A 15232-nucleotide genomic window follows, 5' to 3' on the forward strand; every position below is an offset into this window, starting at 1 on the left:
TCTAATCGCCTTCTATGATGAGATTACTGATTCTGTGGATGAAGGGAAAGCAGTGGATGTATTGTTTCTTGACCTTAGCAAAGCTTTTGACACAGTCTCCCACAGTATTCTTGTCAGCAAGTTAAAGAAGTATGGGCTGGATGAATGTACTATAAGGTGGGTAGAAAGTTGGCTAGATTGTCGGGCTCAACGGGTAGTGATCAATGGCTCCAAGTCTAGTTGGCAGCCGGTGTCAAGTGGAGTGCCCCAGGGGTCGGTCCTGGGGCCGGTTTTGTTCAATATCTTCATAAATGATCTGGAGGATGGTGTGGATTGCACTCTTAGCAAATTTGCGGATGATACTAAACTGGGAGGAGTGGTAGATACGCTGGAGGGCAGAGATAGGATACAGAGGGACCTAGACAAATTGGAGGATTGGGCCAAAAGAAACCTGATGAGGTTCAAAAAGGATAAGTGCAGGGTCCTGCACTTAGGACGGAAGAACCCAATGCACAGCTACAGACTAGGGACCGAATGGCTAGGCAGCAGTTCTGCGGAAAAGGACCTAGGGGTTACAGTGGACGAGAAGCTGGATATGAGTCAGCAGTGTGCCCTTGTTGCCAAGAAGGCCAATGGCATTTTGGGATGTATAAGTAGGGGCATAGCGAGCAGATCGAGGGACGTGAGCGTTCCCCTCTATTCGACATTGGTGAGGCCTCATCTGGAGTACTGTGTCCAGTTTGGGCCCCACACTACAAGAAGGATGTGGATAAATTGGAGAGAGTCCAGCGAAGGGCAACAAAAATGATTAGGGGTCTGGAACACATGACTTATGAGGAGAGGCTGAGGGAACTGGGATTGTTTAGTCTGCGGAAGAGAAGAATGAGGGGGGATTTGATAGCTGCTTTCAACTACCTGAGAGGTGGTTCCAAAGAGGATGGTTCTAGACTATTCTCAGTGGTAGAAGAGGACAGGACAAGGAGTAATGGTCTCAAGTTGCAGTGGGGGAGGTTTAGGTTGGATATTAGGAAAAACTTTTTCACTAGGAGGGTGGTGAAACACTGGAATGCGTTACCTAGGGAGGTGGTAGAATCTCCTTCCTTGGAAGTTTTTAAGGTCAGGCTTGACAAAGCCTTGGCTGGGATGATTTGATTGGGGATTGGTCCTGCTTTGAGCAGGGGGTTGGACTAGATGACCTCCTGAGGTCCCTTCCAACCCTGATATTCTATGATTCTATGATAAGCAAAGTGGACTGTTAGGTCATGGAGACAGTGTTTATAAAATATGTTGCAGTCAATTATGTGAAATTAAACTATCAGCTAACATACATTATGAAAAATACTATATCAATATGTAAAACTGTAATTCCCTTTAGAACAGAAGTGGCATAATTTTACATAAAATGAACTGCAACCCCACAATGTTCACTCTTTTACATCTAGATTAAATCCTTCACAGTTTGGTGCTGGGTGGGTGGGGAGGGGGAGAGGTGAATTATTACCTCTCCTGCACCTGAAGTCTTATTAACTAAGCCCAAGTGGTGTGATTACATATAATAGCCAAGAACATAAGTATTTTCTTGCAAGTCAGTTAATTTTAGGAAATGTCCCTTAGAATATTAAATAATAAAATCCACATATTACAATATGTTATAGTTATATATGCATTCTTCCCAAAGAATTCCAGAACACTTTGAAACAAAACAAATTTATACATTGCAGCAGAACCTCAACATTGCTTTACCACCATTACCCTAAGTGTAGTTGCACTTATTTATACCAAGCTGAATTTGGCCTTAACTTATGTGTTCACTCTCTCGCTCTCTCCCCCAAACATACATATATATATATATACACACACACACACACTTATTTTTGTTTGCTCAGAAAATACCTTCTTCATAACTGAAATAAAAAGAAAAGGAGTACTTGTGGCACCTTAGAGACTAACCAATTTATTTGAGCATAAGCTTTCGTGAGCTACAGCTCACTTCATTGGATGCATACTCACGAAAGCTTATGCTCAAATAAATTGGTTAGTCTCTTTTTGCGAATACAGACTAACACGGCTGTTACTCTGATAACTGAAATAATTATTCTTGCTACCATTTCGACTGTAGCGTGCCTACAGTATGCCCAGCCCTTTACCAAAAACAAATGAAGATAAAGTACCTGCCCCACAGAGTGTACAATCCAAAATACAATCACCCATGAGATGAATAACTCTATACAGCAATTCCGGAGAATAAGTGAATAACTCTGAACGAGATAGGGCACTGGGAACTAGTAACTTGACTCTTACAGACAATTCATTTGGAACTTTAATGACCACAAGCAGTCAGGACTTGGGTTTCATGTCTCCCCAGAAAGAGAGTCTCATGCCTTCACCTGCACAGCCCCAACTCCCAACCTGCTGATGTCAATGGGTGCAGGATCTGCCCCCTACTGAGTTGTCACCACCACCACCACTCACTGCTTCACCAAGTTTTTTCTTGCAGGCCTCCCTTCTAGTTACTCAATGAACACATTCTGTGGAAATATTGTTCCCTTATCAAAACAAAGCCATTAAGATTGTGGTGACAAGTCATTCCGGGTCAATTTCCTGCAGTGGATCCTGTGCTTGTATTTTGTGTTGGAAGAAGATGATAATTCAATCACGTTTATTAATGTGTTTTACAAACAGGAAATAAAGGGAAATTATCAGAATTGTAGTGAGCCTCAAGTTTTCTTTGGGAATTTCTGCCTAAAAACGTTAGTAATGACTGAGCTGCCTATAGTCAACCTCTGCCCAGAGCACTAATCAGATGAAGGATATAAATCTAATTTAATCATGTTTGTCAGGTTTCAATGATGTTTAAATAATTCTCACATCTATAAACTGTGGCATAGATTTGCAGATGCTATGACAAGATAGCACACAGTGTATAAAATTTCCAACTGTCTGTTACCAACTTCTCCTCTGACAATGACTTCCTGGACTTTGAGTAAGTTTACTCTACCTTGTCTCTCCTCAATATTTCAAGATACTTCTGGAGAAACCTACTGAAATCTGGAACAAATGCAAGACTCTTGAAAGGGAGGCAATGCTCACTGCCGACTCTCTCCAGAGGACATTAAAAAAATAAACTTTGCTTAAGAAAAAACAAACAAGCTTTTAATGCCAACTTTATTCAGTCAGAAGGTTCTTCTCCACCTACTCTGGGAAAACAATTTATAAAGCAAAGCATTATTAACAGAATAAGCATAATCAAGCTTGGCTATAATCCCAACCATATGCCCCTGTAGAGTCTTAGCTAAGGGCCACATTCTGCCCTGGGAAACAGAAGTAGACCTAACTCCCACTGAAGTTGATGGGCAGACTCTGTCTGAAGGCATGTTGCAGGGTAGAGAAACAGCTTCTGTCTCTAGTAGTTCAGACATACCTATAAGAACTTATTTCTATGGCAATCAGATAGTCACTAGATCACACGCCCTGGTTCTCATGGGAGACTTCAATCACCCTGATATCTGCTGGGAGAGCAATACAGCAATGCACAGACAATCCAGGAAGTTTTTGGAAAATGCAGGGGACAATTTCGTGGAGCAAGTGCTGGAGGAACCAACTAGGGGTAGAGCTCTTCTTGACCTGCTGCTCACAAACCGGGAAGAATTAGTAGGGGAAGCTAAAGTGGATGGGAACCTGGGAGGCAGTGACAATGAGATGGTCGAGTTCAGGATCCTGACACAAGGAAGAAAGGAAAGCAGCAGAATACGGACCCTGGACTTCAGAAAAGCAGACTTTGACTCCCTCAGGGAACTGATGGGCAGGATCCCCTGGGAGAATAACATGAGGGGGAAAGGAGTCCAGGAGAGCTGGCTGTATTTTAAAGAATCCTTATTGAGGTTACAGGGACAAACCATCCCAGTGTGTAGAAAGAATAGTAAATATGGCAGGCGACCAGCTTGGCTTCACAGTGAAATCCTTGCTGATCTTAAACACAAAAAAGAAGCTTACAGGAAGTGGAGGAGAGGAGAGGCTGAGGGAACTGGGGATGTTTAGTCTACGGAAGAGAAGAATGAGGGGGGATTTGATAGCTGCTTTCAACTACCTGAAAGGTGGTTCCAAAGAGGATGGCTCTAGACTGTTCTCAGTGGTAGCAGATGACAGAACAAGGAGTAATGGTCTCAAGTTGCAGTGGGGGACATTTAGGTTGGATATTAGGAAAAACTTTTTCACTAGGAGGGTGGTGAAACACTGGAATGCGTTACCTAGGGAGGTGGTGGAATCTGCTTCCTTAGAAGTTTTTAAGGTCAGGCTTGACAAAGCCCTGGCTGGGATGATTTAATTGGGGATCGGTCCTGCTTTGAGCCGGGGATTGGACTAGATGACCTCCTGAGGTCCCTTCCAACCCTGATATTCTATGAGTCTATGATAATCCATGTCTAGACTGTAACTGAAAATACAAAACAATCTTTCAGCCCTATTTCACTTCCAACTGTTTTGGGGTTTGTTTTTGGTTATTTTTGTATTTTATTTTTTTAAATAAGCTTGCTGGGTTGAGGATTTAAACATTTGCATTTGAATTCCTTTACATTTGTCTGTATCATGAATTCCACAATAATAACTTTCCACAGAAGAAATTCTGGGATATTTACAGTGAATCTGAGGTAAATACACTACTGTAAGAACTTTATCTTCCTTTTAGAGGAAATGATGCTGATCTTTGATTTTCAGACTACTGTCTTCTTCCTTCATAGGGGCCAGTGGCCCAGCCTAGACTACTACATCCCTAGAGCATGCAGATTTCTGGTATACAATTGTTCTAGTATAAGTAAAATATATATCTTACCGTTAGCTTTCCTCAGCAGTCTGCTACGAGACATGCTAACATTGTAACGGCCATTTGGTCACCCTCCATCTCTCTGCCTAGAGAATGAAATATTATTACTCCATTGATTCAGCAAGTCCACTGATTTCAATGAGGCAGCAAAAGGTGTGTGTCAACATGGGATTGGCCCTTTCAATCTAACATTGGGAGGATACTTTTGAACTGTTTCATCCCGGGAAACAAGTTGGGCAAATGGATATGCACACACATTGCGGACACCTAAGTGACATAAATTGGATAGATGCAGCTCAGTAAAGAGTGGGAAATATTCTGACTCATATACCCTTAACATCTAATTCAGCAATATTTGGGACAGATGGCAGTCTTTTCCTTCTTAGGATATAGCATGAATTACAATTAGCTACTTTACCTTTCACACCTGAGGGGGGAAACATTTTGCTATAGTGCTGAAATCTTGGACACTAGAGTCTATGAAGCTCACACTAAGGGTTGTTTATTCTTTACGTGGCTGGCTTTTGTTAGCTAGCACCGCAAATTCTTTTATCTTCCTGAATTCAAAAGAATTCCCAAAGACATAAGAGAGAGAATGATGATTCTTGCCCAGGACTTCCTATTCTCAGCAGGGACTGAAGGACAGAGCTAATCCCACCAGCAGGCTTAGCTGGTCTATTTCGCAGACAGACAATGCAAAATTGCTTCAGTGACTTTAAAAATAAATAAATGATTTAATGACCAGGCTAATAAGGGGAAAGTGGGGAGGTTTTGAATTGGAGCTCTCTGAGTCCTACACTGGAATGAGACACCTGAGTGTGTGCTACACTTCTTCAAAGACTTCAAAAATACCATCAAAGCAGAAAGCATCAAAATTGTAGGTTTTTACTAACCATTTCTAAAGCTACAATGTCAGCAGGACTCCAGTCCCCGGTTGGCTCCTTTATATTATGCATGCAAAAGAAACGGAGGTGTCCAAAGTCAGGAAGAGAAGATACTCTATTTGACTTTGATGGTTCAATCAAAATTTTGATATTCATAAACTACAGTACATGGCTTCTCTGAGGTCCCCTGACAAGATGAGGTTTTATTTAAGTGAGGGGCCAGAACTGTAGCAGGAAAATATATTATTTGATACCCAATGTAGGTGTGAATGAGCTTCTTGGAGTAACAGTCTTGAAGACCCAGAAAAGGCCAAGGCTGAGGAGCAATTCGAAAATCAGGTGGTGTGGAAGGTAGAGAAATCTACAGGTGTGGGGCCAGAAGACCAGGGTGCTATTCCTGAAACTAAGGCCCAGTATGAGATGAAGGTGCACAGCACTTTGCAGGACTGAATCATAACTCACTAAGCATGAGCTAGGTAAGTGGTGCATAGCCCTTGAGTTTGGCTTTTGCACAGGCATTACCTCGGACAAGTGGGGCGAATAGGATGTAGAAGGAGAGGTAATACCTCTGAAAGTCAGAGCAATCATACTCTTGAGTGGTTCTCTTTCACTGGTCCTCACTTCACACCCAGCACTCATCTGTGGCTCCAAGTAGCTGCCCATATGTGGCAGTGCACACACAAACCACGACACCGGCTTCAACTGGCAGGCTAAACCAGAATGAGGGTAGCCATGGAGGAACACCCATGGTAAGGGGAAATACTGCATGGAATACGTAAGGCTTGACAAACCACAAAGGCATCAATGATTATCCACTGCAGCTACTCAAGGTCCCAGTCGTCATGACCCTTCCTGCTACTGGTGTTTTACTTCCGCAGCTGATAGAGTGATATTGCCTCCATTCAATGGTCTTGTCATTTAAAAAACAGCACACAGGCATTCATGTATCATAGAAAGAAAGTCCTGTGGCAATGGATGAGTGGTGAAGTGACAGGCATAGGTGAGCACTGGGATTCCAATCGGAGCCTGCACGCTTGTGTGCGACATCTGTTCATGAACTTGCTCCTCACAGATCGGACTATACAGCCACATGGGAATACAAGTGATGTGGTGACGTCATCATTGGATACGACAGACAGTCGTATCTTGGATAATACAGTGTTGTTGTATCCATGTTGGCTCCAGGATATTGGAGAGACAAGGAAATGGGTGAGGAAATATCTTGTATTGGACCAACTTCTGTTGGTGAGAAAGACAAGCTTTCTAACACCTTGGACAAATCACTTGACTTCTCTGTGACTCTGCTTTCTCATCTATAAATTAGTACTAATTATACGGACCAAGTCTAGTAAGAGACTTTGAGATCTTTGGCAAAAAGATGCTATGTTAAGTACAAAGTCTTATTATTATGTATTTTTATTGTGTTATAAAGTCCACAGCCTACAAGTGAGTCAGAGTCCTTCTCGATTTGTTTTTTTAATTTGTCTAACTTTTTCTCATATTCCTCCTTTGATACTCACTCCTGACTGCTAGATATTGACTTTTGTTTGATGGTGCCCATAGCAACATCTGCTGTTAGCAACATGTCTGTCAGCTTCAGCAAAGAAAACCAAATTCTGTCAATAAAGCAACTGATCCACCAATGAACACAGGCTCAGCCAAGCAAAACTGACTTCTCAAAGCAACTCTCTTTCATTAAGATCTTAAAACTCGCTGCTATCTAAATCTCTGAGCCACATTACCAGCTCACCTTTACCCTTTTTAAGAACTGTATCTTCAGAATGCTATTGTTTTGAATGGCAAATCCTACTCTATATTATAATAGCTAAACATTACTCTGTTTTTCATAACCATAAAAGTAACATATTATGTTAGAGAATATCTTCATATTATGTATTCTGCCATTTCTGCGTCTATTTCACCTCTGATTTAAACACATGGAAATAGGGCAAGTCAGACTTGTGATTGAAAGTCTGAACTAACTGTAACTCCTGCCATAGCTTCCAAAGTTTTGCAAAAACAAATCAATTATTCAGATAGCATTTTTCACCTCTGGATTTCCTTCTGTGTGCTCTTGAAATCTGACATTTAAATATACCTCAAATGCTAAGAACCTATGTTATTCACCCCTGAAAAATTCTTAGTTAATTATAGGAAAGCAAAAAAGAATAAACTGCTGTAATTTTTTAAAAATTACCCTAATCATGTATTTTGTTGATTACTGTGAAAGTGAATGGGCTTGGTTCAGGTTCCAACAATCAGTGAAGAAACTGCTGCATAGGTATATGTATATTAATTACCCATTTTAAAAACAGCATAATTCTAGGCCTGACATGCTCTCTCTCAGTATTTTCTTATTGCTCCCACCACAGTAGTATCTAACCAGTGATATTCCCATGTGTGGACTTGTCATGAAGGTGGAAGACCTGTCCTATTTTTAAGATGGCACAGAAAGAGACTAGCAGATTTAGCAGTCTTTCTGCAGTGCCTTAATGCCTCTGACTTCCAATTTTGTGCACTCTGTAGTGTGCTGCGACCTCTGGAGCACACAATGCCAGATACTGCAACATTTGAAACAGAAATGTCATTTATAATAAGAAGTCTCATTCAACACTGAGTGTTTCTAACTATGCACATACAGACATATAATACGCAATTGCATCTTTCCCCACTTAAGGCTCACTTTTTAAAAAACAACATATAATTTTTTGTATACAAAAGCCAGGAAATTATGGATTTCATGCTGCCAGAGAGGGAGGGGACATTAAAGTTAATACCATATGCAGTGAGAAAAATATTACATAAGCACAAAATGGCTGAATTAAGATTGCTGCAGGAACCAGTTCTCTGGATTGTCTCACTTACATGCTTTTAAAATCTCAACCATGCTGTTTCCGTAATGTAGACATTTGCATGTAATATGTGAAAAATAAGGAAATGATACAAATTGATTTACTCTCTAAAGCTGCTACTCCTAAATTGGTTCTTGTAGATGCACTTTTATTTGATTTGACATGCTCCCACAATGATAGGATCTGTCATAAGAGCATTCAATTCCAGCACCGCTGGTGATCACAAAAGGGGAATTAGCAAAGCCAGAAAAAAATATCAGAAAATTAAGAGAGAGATAATGTTTAGGAAGATACAAGTATCTACATGATCAGTCAGAAACTAAGTTAGGAAACCCAGCCAGTGTGTGTTAGCAACACCCAGGAAAGTTAATTTTCCAGCTAGCAGCCAAGTCACAATTGTACAAGGAGAAAATTAATGAGAAAATGGTGAAAAGATGCTACATTAAGAGAGACTCTGACAGACAGGAAAAGTTGACTATGTCATAGGGTTGGGGCATGGGGGAAATTAGATGAAGTGTTACCTGTCTAGCATGCTTCCAAGTAAATCTGTACAAACCTACACTTTATGTTTCTTTATAAATGATCACAATATGGAAAAACTGCCAGACATAATAGTCTTATCACATCAAACCTGATGCAAGAATGTACCTTTAAAATGCTTCCTTCACTTTCTTGAATTAAACTCACAGGAAAATGCTTTATCAGATGGAAGGTTTCAGAGTAGCAGCCGTGTTAGTCTGTATTCGCAAAAAGAAAAGGAGGACTTGTGGCACCTTAGAGACTAACAAATTTATTTGAGCATAAGCTGAAGTGAGCTGTAGCTCATGAAAGCTTATGCTCAAATAACTTTGTTAATCTCTAAGGTGCCACAAGTCCTCCTTTTCTTATTGGATGAATGTTGATGATGGAGAAGATCAGCTTTGCTGCCCCCCTCCACAACCCATTTTCCTAATCAAGAGACAACTTCCTAGATGAACCGGTAGTTGTGCTTTCTGCTATTTTGTAGAATTAAGAGGGCTCAGGAGATTATTCACCAGTTGTGAAGTCTTCTTAGTATGGCAACACCATAGTTAGAATCATGGATTGCTTGTTTCATTTCTTGTTTATCAGCATCACCAGTGACATAGACAACACTCGGAGAATAAGGTCTCACCTATCTTGTGTACCCTTCACAGCAGCACAGAAGGTCCTGCATGAACATGTGTGGCTAGCAAGAAATGTAAACATTATGGTGGATTAAATTAAAAACAATAAGCCTAGATGTTTAGAATATGGAGGCTATTCCCCATCTTATTCTAACAATTCTTACGGGTTTCATTTTTTTAAAGGGATCTTTGAATATTGAGAATTAAATTGAGACTGTTTAAATCACCTTCAATTTCTATTGAATATAAAAGGCAGAGTGATATCTAATAACAAGATGTACAGTGGGACATTGAGCCATTGTTAATAGAATTCAGAATTCCTCTCTGTAGAGCATACCCAACAGTGATTGAGGCAAACACATCGACAGGCTGCATTGAAATACCGCTGGTTTTTAGTTGTAGGTTTGATCTACCTCTGTCATCTCCTTACCTCACCTTGGCTCAGGCCTGCTGTCAGCTCTCGGATTCCACTGGTTGATGCTTCACTGTGTCTCAGTTTCCTAGTAGAAAAACCCTGAACAAATAAAAATCAGTTTCAGTGTTGCACACGCTACGAAAAGCTCCTGGACCCACAATGCCAGGAGATACCTCAGCCTTCCAGCATCAAGTTTCTTCCCACAAGACAGTTTGCCCCCACTTCTGAAACAATTTAAATAGTTAATTAAAGCAGGAAAAGCCCTGGGATTGGCAATGATGTCTACTCTGCGCCCACCCGGTAGGTGTGGATTTAATGCAGTATCCATTTCAAAGAAGGTACATGCAGAGTGACATACTTTGTACTATTGAAGGGGATGCAAGCAAGGTTACGGTAAATGTAACACACTGGCAGCATGGGTGCCACGTTCCCCTCTGTTGTCTGGTCCACTAGAGGAAGCAGCCTTCTACTGCTACCAAAGAAGAGTTCCTCTTTTACTGAACGTGCTGCCGGACCTGTATTTAAACCATGCTGACAACCCAAAAACAGGGGAAGCCATTTCATTAACTCATTGCAAGCCTTCAGAATACTATCCACCCAGCAATGAGGGGTGAAATCTGCCTGGAGCAAACCTCAAAATGTAGGAATGCTAATCTACCTCTTTTCCTGCATCATCCCTCCTAAGGCAAACTTTCAGTCTTCTACAAATCCATTTCACCACCTGATTCCTTCTACGCACATCAGACCCTTCTCCTCCTGCTCAGTACAACTGACTGAGTTCTCTCCCCTTTCACCTCTTTGCCTGCGACACAACCCAAGGTCCATTCTACCCCGATATGTACCTAGGCCAATAACCTCTTGAATGTATAGTGGGATCAGACTACATCTGCTGGACCAGCTGCAGTTTTGAAATCACTTAGGGGCTTCTAGAAAAGGAGTACTTCTGGCACCTTAGAGACAGAATGCATTTACCATGTGATCACTCAAAATCAGGATATCTGCAGACAGTTGGAGGCAAGTCAAAAATTCCAGTCCTTCTGAGATCCCCACGAAAGACATGGTGGGATATGGGCACATCGGGCCAGATCAAGCTTTGGACTTGGTAGGAGTCTATGTATCAGAAGAGATCCTTCAAAAGGCTGGGGCTCAGTTTGGTATGTGGCCTGTCACTCACCTCATTAATATCTACAGCTCAGCCCCACAAAGCCCTTATCTGTTCTTTAGATGAGTTGTCAATCCAAATGCTTCTGGCTTGTCCCTAGCAGGTGCTGTACAGATTATAGATCCTAGGGTACTTTTGGAAGAGAAGTAGTAACAAACAGGTGTCCTAGCCAACACTCCCCTTTCTAATGGCTGATGCTCTACACTAATTAGTGCTAAGCACACAATAGCTGCTGCATTCATCTAGAACCACTTTCAGTACTAACACAATTATTTAAGCAGTGATTAGTTTGATATCTTAATGACAGGCTCCTTAGAAACATCTTAAGACAGACAGGCAGACAGATGGTTACATATAGTGATAGTGTCCAAACTAAAACTGTATTCTATCTTATTTACAGATGCCACTAATTAATAAGCATAATAATAAAATATGGAAAATTGCCACAGCTGACTCAAAAGCTGCAAATTAACTGTTAGGCACATTTCATAATCACAAAGCCTAACTCCTGATACCAGATTTTCCTGGAGGCTAAAGATAAAATGACATTGTTTTTCAGCTGCAGCTTCCTGTATGTAGAATATGGATGAGTCTTGGGAAAGGTATGACCTAACGGTGTGGCTTATCATGGAATATGCCAGTATTTTTGGTGCCCATGGATAATGGCAGGTTGTGGTTATTTGATTACTGCCCAGTTTTGGAGTTGTGTTACTTTGTACACATACACTTCAGTATCACATGGACGATATCCATTTTCTCCTGTTTGGACAATGCCTGGCAGTTTTCACCAAGGTTTACCACAGTCACAAATGATTGCAGTATGCTACCCAGCTCCTGACCATGGAGCATTTGCCAAGACAGTTCTGCAAAAACAAATGAAATCCTGAAGTATGTTAGTGCGGCCCTTCCACTGGAGCTCACAAACAAACTACATGGATGGCACAAATTCTTCTGTTTTGTGACCTTGCTTGACAGTAATGTTTACAATCCTCTTTGGAGTCTGGTATCTCCTTTCACGGCCAGGTATCATGAAGGATTATTGACTCTGTACGTATATATATTAACGTTTATTGTACTCTGGTCCAAAATGCACGGCAGACAAACTGCTGTTATTTTCTAATGGTCATAATTTTTCCTTGGACAGATTATCCAATCCAATCAAATTAAGGGAAACAGAATAAAACACAACTTCCTTTATTTCCAGCTGTAACCTCCATTAATGAATTCAATGGAACCAGCTATATATCTGAATTTGAGATTGTTTCCATGATAAGATACGAGTTTGATCCAAGGGACTGGCTAAGTTCATAAAGGCCACCCTTATGCCCCACCAGACATCGGGCTGGCTCAGCCATCAACCAACTTAGAGTGACTTGACGCTGCTATAATTTGCAGCAGTTTATAACGGTGCGTGAATGGACCTTCCAACAGCTAAGGCTCCCTGGAACGCAGTTCTGCCTACACTTCCTACCCTGGATGCTGGGAGAGAAATGGCATACACTAGTCTTGTGCCACGTGGGGACTCCCCTATACCAGGAGACTTCTCAGCTGGGAGGTTAAGACAGCAATTACAACCTCTTTATTCCATATTGTTGGGCAGTAATTGTCAATATGCAGTACTCTAGAGCAGTGGTTCACAAACTTATTTGATCGCACCCCCCTTCTTTAGAGTAAACTTTGTAGTAGTTTACACCTTCCACCCTGCCACACAAGTACATATACACAATTTAAAAAAATCAACATGCAACTCTCACTAAATATTAAAAACAGTAAGGCATTGATTCAAACAGAGCCATTGAAGTATAGAGTAATGTAAATGTTCAGTGAGATATTGCTTACTGGCATCACACTGTAGTTACTAGTGTGATGGGAGCGCCTGTTTCTGGAGCAGAGCAATTCCACGATTTACACAAATGTATCAGATGACAGAACGAGGAGTAATGGTCTCAATTGCAGTGGGGGAGGTTTAGGTTGGATATTAGGAAAAACTTTTTCACTAGGATAGTGGTGAAACACTGGAATGCGTTACCTAGGGAGGTGGTGCAATCTCCTTCCTTAGACGTTTTTAAGGTCAGGCATGACAAAGCCCTGGCGGGAATGATTTAGTTGGGGATTGGTCCTGCTTTGAGCAGGGGGTTGGACTAGATGACCTCCTGAGGTCCCTTCCAACCCTGATATTCTATGATTCTATGACTCAGTATCGGGTACTTTGAGTCAGTGCTGCACCAATGTCTCTGCGTGGTTCTAGGGATCATCATGCTGCTGAAGGTGTCATCTTTTTAGAAGAGATAATTATTATACTCAGGCTCTCTCTCCCTAACATTTCTGTAGCAGTGAAACGTGGGATTTATATAAAATTACATGCAAAATAATGAAGTGTCCACCTACTACTTTAAGTATTTTCTGTGAAGCTTATTACCAACTCTAACGTTAGTTAGTGTTTTGTTCCAGTTTTTTAACCACCCCAAAATGTTTTAGAATTGATGACAGTTAATGACAGTTACAAGACTGGCAGACAATAATTGAATTACAAATCCTGTGCCATCGTAGCTCCTACTATTCAAAGTGTAACAAGCATAAAACTGCATGCTCACTATGTATGCAGGAAGGTATGCCATTACACTGACAAAGAAATGATAGTATTTGTAGACAGTACATTAACAAAAGAGCAATATTCAAATGGAGAGTAACTTTGGTTCAAAATGAAAAAGGGGGAGGATTACATGGGGAAATATATATTTTTTTTCCATAGAAACATTTTCTTCTTTGCAAAGATACTTTCTTCTCTTTCTGATATTTTCTAAGATCGTAGATCAGGCCTGTGGTGAGTGGTCTCTGAACCAAGGATTTCAGAGCAGTAGCTCTGGAGTTAACTGCTACTGCTCCTTTCTGACTTTACATTGGGTGCTAAGAGCAAAGTAAAATCAAGAACTTTTTTTCCTTTCAGCCCTACATTTCGGCTTTATGTGATATAAAATGAAACAAGGCTTGCCCAGAATTTAGTTCATAAGGCAAAAGAGGCTGTTAAAACCAAAATGGCTGACAGCGCTTTTTGATCTTTACATATAACAAAGGCATGAATCTTCAGGATTTGGGGTTCTCTTCATTTGCACTTTGGACACTACCTGCTTGGAATGGTCATGCCACATTCACTTTCAGTGCACTTCAAGAGTGACTGTTAAAGTTTTAATCATTGCTAGCATCGCACTGAGTTACATCAGAGAAGGGGAAATTCAGAGATTATTCTGTAATCTGGATAAAGCATTCATTATCTTCTGATTTCTGTAATCTGATCTCTGTAGTCAGAGCAGCCCATCTGAATATCCAAAAAAACCAACAACCCCCCAGCTATGGAACAACCCTCTCCACCCTAGCAAGTCGCTGTTGCTGCACATTGGCAATGGTATTTTTTTTATATTCCTTCTCAACAATCACTATATCCTGTCTTGGAAATACCCCTATTTCTTTAATTTTACCGGCTCTGTTAGAATCTTGACATTTCTAAAATAGTAACACCTACAGAAAATGTTGCAAATGGTGAGGCACAGACCATCCTAGACCACACAAATACATAAGGTGTCAACTGAATATTTCTGCTTAGAAATTCTAGGATGATAAGAACTCTTATGCCAAAGCATTAACCATGCCAACAAACATTATCTATAAGGATCCCACAATGATGGTTCTGTGTGAAATGCAATGTATCAAAAGCCCATTAAGCCTAGATCTGTGGATTTTCTGCATTTTTCCTCCATTAATATTTATGTCATACCAAGTCACTTTGTGCACTCTGTAATCAATAAAACACAAAGGTTATGCCCTGAAGAGTTTGAGAACTACCTTTGATCATCATAGGTTTCAGAGTAACAGCCGTGTTAGTCTGTATTCGCAAAAAGAAAAGGAGTACTTGTGGCACTTTAGAGACTAACAAATTTATTTGAGCATAAGCTTTCATCATAGTCACTCTGTATCTTCA

The 15232-nt window shown here is 40.8% G+C and overlaps 1 protein-coding gene across 10 annotated transcripts in view; it reads right to left on the reverse strand.

The window, feature by feature from the left end:
• Window positions 1-15232, reverse strand: part of LOC141976374 (leucine-rich repeat and fibronectin type III domain-containing protein 1-like protein) — a 235524-nt gene that overhangs the window by 77571 nt on the left and 142721 nt on the right. For 5 of the 10 annotated variants that reach the window (XM_074937336.1, XM_074937331.1, XM_074937333.1 and 2 more), the window contains one exon: window positions 10110-10193. The exons of 2 other annotated variants lie outside the window; for them this stretch is intronic. The gene's annotated coding sequence lies outside the window, so the exon portion shown is untranslated. Of the gene's footprint in view, window positions 1-4807; window positions 4885-10109; window positions 10194-15232 lie in introns of those variants that run through there. 3 more of the 10 variants (XM_074937334.1, XM_074937338.1, XM_074937337.1) reach the window with 2 other exon arrangements.

Source organism: Natator depressus, chromosome 23 (assembly GCF_965152275.1).
Source record: "Natator depressus isolate rNatDep1 chromosome 23, rNatDep2.hap1, whole genome shotgun sequence".
Taxonomy (NCBI): Eukaryota; Metazoa; Chordata; order Testudines; family Cheloniidae; genus Natator; species Natator depressus.